This window comes from Meles meles, chromosome 1 (genome assembly GCF_922984935.1).
Source record: "Meles meles chromosome 1, mMelMel3.1 paternal haplotype, whole genome shotgun sequence".
Lineage (NCBI taxonomy): Eukaryota > Metazoa > Chordata > Mammalia > Carnivora > Mustelidae > Meles > Meles meles.
In genome coordinates, this window is record NC_060066.1 from 50,095,592 (window position 1) to 50,105,354 (window position 9,763).

The following is a 9,763-nucleotide window of genomic DNA, read 5'->3' on the forward strand; positions in this document are numbered from 1 at the left end:
AAACCTCTACTGAGAGGTAACTTATACCTAGACCATGACCTCCATCATTTAGATGACCAGTCAGAATAAGCTCATTCTCTCTATACTGTAAATGTGTAGCATTAAAGATATCTCCATTTCTTCCTAACTCATTTTGGTAAGCAGAATCTAAGAATTCTCCAAGATTTCAGGCCCCTGATATACCCAGACTTTCCCCCAGTGGTTCAATTAAACATTAATTTATGTACCAAATGAAGGGATTTTTCAGATTTAATTAAGTTCTCAGATCTTTGACATTAGGACCAGGATATTATCTTGGGTGAGCCTGTCTTGATGAGAGAGTTTTCCTGGCTGGTCACAAAGAGAAAATCAAAGACAAGTGCTCTGGCTAGCCCAGAAGAAATCAAACCTCCTTGCATGAATTGCCCTCAGAGGCCATGTAGACAAGTGCAGGCAGCTTCTAGGAAGAGAATGATCCCTAGCAAAGGCTACTAGGCAAATGGGGACCTCAGTCCTACAACCATAAGAAAATGAACCTTTCCAACCACTACTGAGACCTCAGCCCCCTCATGAAAATCACAACTCCTGATTTCAGCCTGATGAGAACTTGAGTAGAGAATCCAGCTTTTCCATGCCTGAGTGTCTACCTACAGAAACTTAGATAATACACTTGTGTTGTTTTAAACCACTAAGTCTGTGGTGATTTCTTAGAACGGGATACAATCATCTTCCCCCCATATTATCAGGCACCTGCTCACTTTCTATGTTGTATTTAAAAAAGTTACTAATTATTGTGCTCACTTCAGCAATACACATACTAAAATTGGAACCATACAGAGAAGATTAGAGAAGAAGATGACCCCTGCACAAGGATGACACACAAATTCATGAAGGGTTCCATATATAAAAAAAAAAGTTACTAGTTATTAGTTACACTTGCCCTCTTTAAACTTCCTAAAATTCTTTAATAGAGTTATCATGTATTTCTCCCTGTAGCAGACCGATGCTAGTGTCTCACAAAACTTGATAACTCATTGGTCTGTACCAATGAGTTGGTCAAAGGTGAAATTCAGAAAACAAAACTGAGTTTGAGTAAAGGGAGCACAAATTTGCTAACCAGCTCTTGACACATGAACATGAATGAATAATCTTTGAGAGGTAAATAGTAATAATAAAATAAGATATAAGTACATTGTCACATAGAATTGGTTTCACTTAAGGAACTAACCACAGACTTTGTTCCATCTGTAGGATAGAGATAATTTAGATTTTTAAAAGCTTTGAGCCAATTTGTGTGTGACAGAGGCAATAGATGGCAAAGAAGAGAAGGTGGAATCCACTGTCTCTGGGACTGACATAAGGAGGGATGACCATATCTTCCCACAGCCTGGTGTGGACATTCCTTTTGGCACCGGACCATTGTCTTAAAAGCAGCATGGGTAGAATAAAATGGCAAGTCCTTTGTCTCTGCCATGCTGATGGTGTAATTTGTGTGCCTAACTCTTCCTGTCTTTGCTGGATCCGAACCCTCTCTCTACAGCCTATAAAGGCTGCTTTGTATATCTGCCTCATCGTTATAATCAACATGATGATATCTTTTAAAGGAAGTTATAAATGATACTTGAAAGCAAACTCCGTAAGTATAATTAAAACAATTTCTAGCATTTCCAACATTCATACCTCCTAAATTAAAACTGGAATTGAGTTGAGAAAAGCTGCATTTTGCCAAAGATTGTCTACCCAGGGGCTGGCTGAATGCTTGTGGATTTGTAGAAAATTCCACAGTGCTTTGTGGACTCTGTCAGTCGGGTGTCAGGGAATTCTGAGAAATGGCCTAATTAAATCAGCACATAATGAAAGAAGACAAAATACTCTAGGTCTAAAGACACAATGTGCTCTTAGCCAATGCAGACTTTGACTGCATCTAAAGAAAGTGACCACATCTCAAGAGAGAAGGAGCGGTCAGTAGGAAAGATGGCACATTGACAAGATCCACTTAGCTCCCAGGGCACTAGTCAAGTGAGAAAGAGTGCATTTGGGAGGGTAGAGCAATCTTCTCACTGAAAAGATAGGACTTCATGGGTGGCAGAGTTATTTCATCCAAGTTGCCCTAGACGTTAGAGGAGTTGTTTCCCCAAATTAAAATTCCTTCTCTGATTTTATAATCACTAAAAGAAATTCTTTTTTAAAAAAGAAATTCTTATTTAAAAAATTTGCTTTTCAGGCATCATTTTATGAAGAAGGCGGTATTATGGATAAATAACTGGAACATCAAAGGTTTTATGTTTAATTGTGACTTTGGTTGTCAGTGGTGCTTTATATATCTTACTTTTGCTAATTTACAAAAACATAAGGGTACTGTGTCCGCTCTGTGATAACTCAGCTTCAGCCTATGAGGTAGGTCCTATTATTGGTCTCTTTTACTGTTGAGGAAACTGAGACACAGAAGTTAACTTGTCCACGTTTACCCAGCTTGTCAGTCAATGATACAGGAGGTGGAAGAAATTTCTTTTCAGATTTTATTTATTTATTTTTATTTAAATTCAGTTAGCCAATATATAGTACATCATTTCCTTTTGATGTAGTGTTCATGAATCCATTAGTTGCATATAACACCCAGTGCCCATTACATCACGTGCCCTCCTTAGTCCCCATCACCTGGTTACCACAACCCCCATTCACCTCTCCTTCTGCAACCCTCAGTTTGTTTCCCAGAGTCAAGAGTCTGATTTCTTCCCATTCAGTTTTCTCTGCCTTCCCCTGTGATTTTTTAATGGAGATTACATTGAGTTCATAAATTGGAAAGGAATCTAAACTTCCTAATACTGAGCCTTCTAATACATGAACATGGTGTATACCTCAAATTATTCTACCTATAGTTTCTCAACTACATTTTGTAGTTTTCTCTGTTGAGGTTTTACACATCTTTAATTCATAGATATTTGATGAGATTATTTTTCTGCATTTAAAATACTTTAAAAACTTTAATATCTCATTGATTGTTGTCATTATATAAAAATACAATTGCTTTTATATGTAGATCTTATATCTAGCAATGTTTTTATAGTCCCTTATTAATTCTAATGACTTGTAGTTAGATACATTCGGATTTTCTTTTTTTTTTTTTAAATGTATCCAGTTTTATTTATTTATTTGACAAACAGAGATCACAGGTAGGCAGAGAGGCAGGCAGAGAGAGAGGGGAAAGCAGGCTCCCCGCTGAGCAGCGAGCCCGATGCGGGGCTTGATCCCAGGACTCTGAGATCAGGACCTGAGCCGAAGGCAGAGGCTTTAACCACTGAGCCACCCAGGCGCCCCTCATTCGGATTTTCTACATACACAAAGGTATCATCTGTGAATAAAATGTTTTATCTCTTCTTTTAAAATCCTTATATCTTTTACTTCTTTCTCTGGCCTTATCACACTGGTTAGGAACTCGAGTACAATTTTGGCTAACAGATGTTCTTATTTCATTCCGGATCTCACCACGAAGTTTGCTTTAAGATTTGTATAAATGCGGGGACCTGGGTGGCTTGGTTGGTTAAGTGTCTGCCTTAGGCTCTGGTCATGACCCCAGGGCCCTGGGATCTAGTCCTGTGTTGGATTCCTTGCTCCATGGGAAGCCTGCTTCTCCCTCTCCCTTTGCCTGTCACTGTCCCTGCTTGTGCCCACTCTCTCTCTCTCTCTGTCAGATAAATAAATTAAATTAAAAAAATTTTTTTTATAAATGCCCATTATTATACTAAGAAAGTTTCCTTCTTTTCTTAGTTTGCTAATGCTTTCTATTATGTGCAAATGTTATATTTTAACAAAGGCAGTTATTCCTCTGTTGAGATAGTCATGTGATTTTTTTCTATTCTATTCTGTTAATGTGTATATTGATTTCAATATTTGATTAGACCTAGAATTCTTGGAATAAACCTAACTTGTTCATGTTATATATTTCTAGGTTTGGTTTGCTAATACTTAAATAATTTTATATTTAAATCATGAGAGAATGCCTGCAATTTTTCTTTCTTGCAATGCCCTTGTTTGGTTTCAGTGTAAAAATTTTACTAATCTCAGGGGTGCCCTGGTGGCTCAGTGGGTTAAGCCTCTTCCTTTGGCTCAGGTCATGATCTCAGGATCCTGGATTGAGCCCCACATCGGGCTCTCAATTCAACGGGGAGCCTGCTTCCCCCTCTCTCTCTGCCTACTTGTGATCTCTCTTTCTGTCAAATAAAATCTTTTTAAAAAATTTTTTACTAATCTCATAAAACAAGTTAGGAAGTATTCCCTCTATGTCTATTTGGTGAAGGACTTATAGAGATTGATGTCTCTTCTTTATTAATTGGAAGAATTTACTTGTGAAGGCTTCCTGATCTGAATATTCTGTGTACCATAAATAGACTTACCTCAAAGATAATATATACAGGCGTACCCAGTATCTTGACCCAAAGGTATGGAACCAAAGATGATAGTACACTGTAATGTTACCCTATGGCACCCAGCACAAAGAAGTGACAAATGTGAAACTTGAAGTTGAAATGTGGAAAATTCTTCCATCATCCATCAGATGCATAAATTTTAAGCAGAGAATACAGTTCTCAATGAATAGTCAAAAGTCCTCTCCTTTTAGGAATATAGTTGATACTGCCTTGAAATTTTATAGCTCATATATGAAAGAAAATTGAGGGACATTTATCCCAAATTTGATAACAATCCTAAAATTTTGTGACATTACAATGAGTTATAAATCTGAAAGAAACTTTTCTAACTGACCAATATTAATAACATTACGTGATCAAATAAAAGAAAGATTTGAATTATCCTCATAATAGAAAATGACATTATAAAATTATAGTTATGTATGTAGGTGATCAAACTGTTTACAGACAAATGATGTAGAATGAAACTTTTAGAAGTGTGTCAGGCATCTAATGAATAAAAGTACTATGTTTTTTTTCTAGATTTGGTTATATATTGATATTGGATGGTTTTTTATTACCTGTATGTTGTTGTGATTTGTTTTCTCATTCAAAGTAATATTTATTTTCATATGTCATTTTGTATTTTTTTCTTACATGGGTCCTCAAATTTGTGTAAGTATTACATATTGAATATAGAAGGAAGGAAAAAGGGAGAGAGGGAGGAAATTCAATAACTGAAGAGTATAGAATTCATTTGAAGAATAAGGGAGAGTATCTCTAAAACTACATTGGAAAATATAAGACAATAGAATGATATCTTTAATATTTTGAAAAATATATAGTTTTAACTATTTCAAGCCAAATTGTTAATTGTGAGTGCAAAGATATTTTCAAATATGCAATATATGAAATAATTTATATTTTCTGCAGCACTTATAAGGAATCTATTAAAAGTTCTGTTTTATCAAAAGGGCAGGTAAAACAAGAAAGAGATACACACAGAATTTAGGAAACAAGGGATCAAACACAAGAGAGGCAAAGGACACTTGCAGGATCACGGTAAAGTAAATTTACACAACCTAGGCAGGTGGTAAATTTTAGTATTGAATTAGTGTTAATTACATAAAAAACTATTCAAACAAAAATATATATAATTATGAGGTGAGCTGGTCAGTTGTGCAAGATATAAAAAATGATCATGATATACTACATGGCACTTACATAGTCATCATAAGATATACACTGAATGTTGATTCAATCAAAATTACTATATAACTGGATTCAGTCCATGGAGTGAGGTAAGTGTTACGGGAAGACATAGTTGAGGAGGGGAATGAACAAGAAGAGCCAAACCCTTGTATTTCACAGTGAAAAGTCCACAAATAATGAACCAGTCTGAAAAAGCAAGAAGAAAAATATTGACAATTAGGAGAAATGGTGGTAAGCTCTGAAATAATTAGCTTAAAAAGTTGAAAAATGATTATTTGGGGAGAGCAAAAAATGTAACTAAATTGATGACCTTCAAGAAATTGCTCTAATTTTTTTTTTCACATCTTGTGGGGGGAAAATTGTAGGAAAAAAATGACAGTGTGTACATAAAAATTTAATTGAAATAACTGAGTTGAAAAGAATGTTAAAAAATTTTTTAAAGATTTTATTTATTTATTTGACAGAGAGCACAAGTAGGCAGAGTGGCAGGCAAAGGGAGAGGGAGAAGCAGGCTCCCCACTGAGCAGGGAGCCAGATGTGGGGCTTGATCCCAGGACCCTGGGATCCTGATCCGAGCCAAAGGCAGCCTCTTAACAGACTAAGTAAGCCACCCAGGTGTCCCAAGAATGTTAAAATTTTTAAGCATTTTCCACAGTTATATAGTTCTTATACAATAGAAAATCAATTTAGGGTATAGTGGGTAGAAAACTTGCTCTGCTTAACTGATTTCAAATTTTAATTCTTTGAATGTTTGGGGAAAGGAGAGAGTTAAGAAAAATTATGGTATAAATTATAAATTAGGGCACCTGGGTGGCTCAGTGGGTTAAGCCGCTGCCTTCAGCTCAGGTCATGATCTCAAGGTCCTGGGATCGAGTCCCTCGTCAGGCTCTCTGCTCGGCGGGGAGCCTGCTTCCCTCTCTCTCTCTCTCTCTGCCTGCCTCTCTCTCTGCTTGTGATCTCTCTCTGTCAAATAAATAAATAAAATCTAAAAAAAAAAAAAACTTTAAAAAAATTATAAATTAATTTGATGCAGTTGAAAATAATGTTGATAACCATAAAGATAAAAGAATAGTCAGATAAATTTCTGTAAATGAAATTACTGATCCTTTTGTAGCTTTCTTCCATTCTGTCCAGGGGTCAGCTTACAAAAGGGACTTTTCTGCTTCAGCTGCTGTGGGTTTGTGCCCCTAACACAGTGCTCGTTCTCACTCATTCCCTTAATAAATACTGACTAATTACCTTTTATGGCTATTCCCATGGTAAACACTGAGGATGTGTTGTTTAGAAAGATGAGGCTAGTCCCTGTACATGAAGTCTGAGGAAGACACACTTTAAACTGGCAATATTGACCGCCCCCCTTTGCTTTATAACTGCTGTTTCTCCTCCAGCTCTGACTTCCCATTTCTTCTTCAATCCAAGTCCTACATGTCACACAAGACATAACTTAAGTGTTTCCCATGTCAATATTTCCAAAAGATGCAAGAATTTTCTTCAACATTTTTGTGTGTTTGTGTCTGTAAAGTAGTATTTCTTGAGGACTTTCATAGTGATATGGGTTTTAAGTACACATGGATGAATGACTGAATAAGGTCATTACCTGTTGACTGTGTCACAGATATAGCGGGTGGTCAACCAGAAGCTGAGTCACATCTTTTTATTATTCCATATTGCAGACAAACTTCACAGTGTGTGAGTTTTCCTTGTGTACAAAACATCAGTGTCTATCTTAGAGCCGCCTTACAGCAATCCCAAAGCACAGTCAGTTCTAACTACTTCATAATAATAGCTCACGTTTTTGGTACGTATGATGTGCCTGACACCGTTCTGTGCGCTTTAATGAATTACTACCTTAATCCTCTAAGAGATCCCAAGATATGTGTATTAATTGTCCCATTTTATGAAGGACAAATTTGAGACTTGGAGAGATTAGGTAACTTGCCTACTGTCAACAGAGCTTGCGAGACGCGAAGCCAGGCAATCCAGCTCCAGTGTCCACCCTGTTAGCTTCTGGGAGACACTTCTTATCAAAGAAATGCTCAGCGGGTAGCAGCTAGTGTTAAATTATGACAGGCAGTTAATTTAAAGAATATATTGTATATCAACTGTTCATTGACTTTTCTGTAGTTGTTAAATGTAATTCCTCCATTTTGTGAACATGGTGTTTTGACTTCAAGATGAGGAACACTAGTTGAAAATAGTGAGAAAAAAATCTCAGAATTTAAAATACTTGAGTGACAGAGTTTATCTCATAGCTTCAGAATAATTTAAAAACATAGTTTCAGAATTAAAACTATTTTTTAGGTGAAAAAATATGAGAACAACATTTTACCATGACTATTTTATTGGTGCTATACGTTAGATTTTTTTGTTTATTTGTTTCCATTTTCCCTGAAATAGATATTTGTACTAAGAGATGCCCCTTTCCATGATCCCAGGGTCCTGGGATCGAGCCCCACATCAGGCTCTCTGCTCTGCAGGGAGCCTGCTTCCTCCTCTCTCTCTCTGCCTGCCTCTCTGCCTAGTTGTGATTTCATTCTGTCAAATAAATAAAATATTAAAAAAAAAAAAAAAGAGATGCCCCTTCCTTGCTAGAGCCCAAGTGTGAACAGCTGATTTCAGAAGTCACAAGTCTGTATGTTATTTCTGGAAAATTAAAGACATGAACTTTTGCTCTTTGGTTAATTACACTTAATAATTAGGAAACTATAATAAAAATTTGAAATGAGAAAGGGGAAGATCAAATTAATCATAAAACACAGGATGAAAATAAAAATGCTTAAAATTAAATTATTTGAGAGAATAAAATTACAATAATAATTTTTCTAAGTTCCTAGGCATATTAGTAAATAATAAGGGGGCTTGAGAATCATCAAACTAAAAACTCAAAGATTTCTTCAAAATAATATCATTTGGGGCTCCTGAGTGGCTCAGTTAAGTGTCTGACTTCAGCTTAGGTCATGATCCTGGGGTCCTGAGATCAAGTCCTGCACCGGCACCCCTATTCAGCAAGGAGTCTGCATCCCCCTTTCCCTCAGCTCTCCCTCTGCTTGAGCTCTGGCTCATTGTCTCTCTCTCTCAACAAAAAAAAAAAAAAAAAAAAAAAAAAGATGAAATAATATCATTTTGTAAATAAAGTTACAGTACTAATGCTAGATCACTTTGAAAACGTAAAAGCAAAGGAAGAAATAAAAATTGTAATTTTTTAATTTCACTGTAACTACAATCACCACTCTTACTACTCTGGCTTTGAATAAAAACAGCAAACATTTATGGTTCCTTCAAGGAGAAAAGAAGGGATCTGTGGGCTTCGGCAATTGCTGGTATTTCCCCACTCATTCTATCCCCTCCAGTCTTAGTCTACAGACGAACAGAGGTGGAGTAGGCAGAAGTGTGAGGCAAACTTCTGAACTGGCAGTATATAGCTGGTAAATCAGTAGCGTGTCTGGCTCATGCAATCACTAAGAATTTTCCTTAAATGGGTGCAAAAGACAACATAAAGCTTTCCATGACTTGTCAGCCAGATCCCTTGAGGAAACCACTTAATCCCACTGAGTTTTTGTTTTCTCACATATTAAAAAGAAGATAAAAGTACTTTCCCTACGATCTAATCTTCTTGTTGTAAAGCTGAAATTATATGTATATATTATATATATACTACATACCTAATAAAAGATAGCCTATATAATATTATATATAATTTATAAGAGTGTTTTTGGAAAAGGAGAAAGTGTTCTATAAATTTCAGTAACTAGCAATAAAAGCATATTTTTACGTCATATACTATTATGTGAAGAGAAGTAGAACTGGTAAATTCTTCCTCACACTATCATTCTGTGCTTATTTAAAAAAGTTACTTAGCTCTTCTTTTTCTTTATTTATAGTAAGGAATGGTAATGATAGTGACAGCTACCATTTAACAGACCCCTGGCAGTGCAAAGTATTTAAGTGCATCAGCAACCCTTGGAGGTAAGCAATTCAAGGTCAGAATCAGAGTGAGTCACATCGGGTACAAAATTGAAGGGGGCAAAAAAAATTCAATTATCAAGATGAACAATATTTTAATATTATATTTTTTAAAAATCAAAGGTAAGGGGCGCCTGGGTGGCTCAGTGGGTTAAGCCTCTGCCTTTGGCTCAGGTCATGGTATCAGGGTCCTGGGATCAAGC

General features: G+C 36.2%; 1 pseudogene; it reads left to right on the top strand.

The window, feature by feature from the left end:
* The first annotated feature begins 772 nt into the window (after positions 1-772).
* On the top strand, positions 773-886 carry LOC123928256 (annotated as a pseudogene).
* The last annotated feature ends 8,877 nt before the right edge of the window (positions 887-9,763 follow it).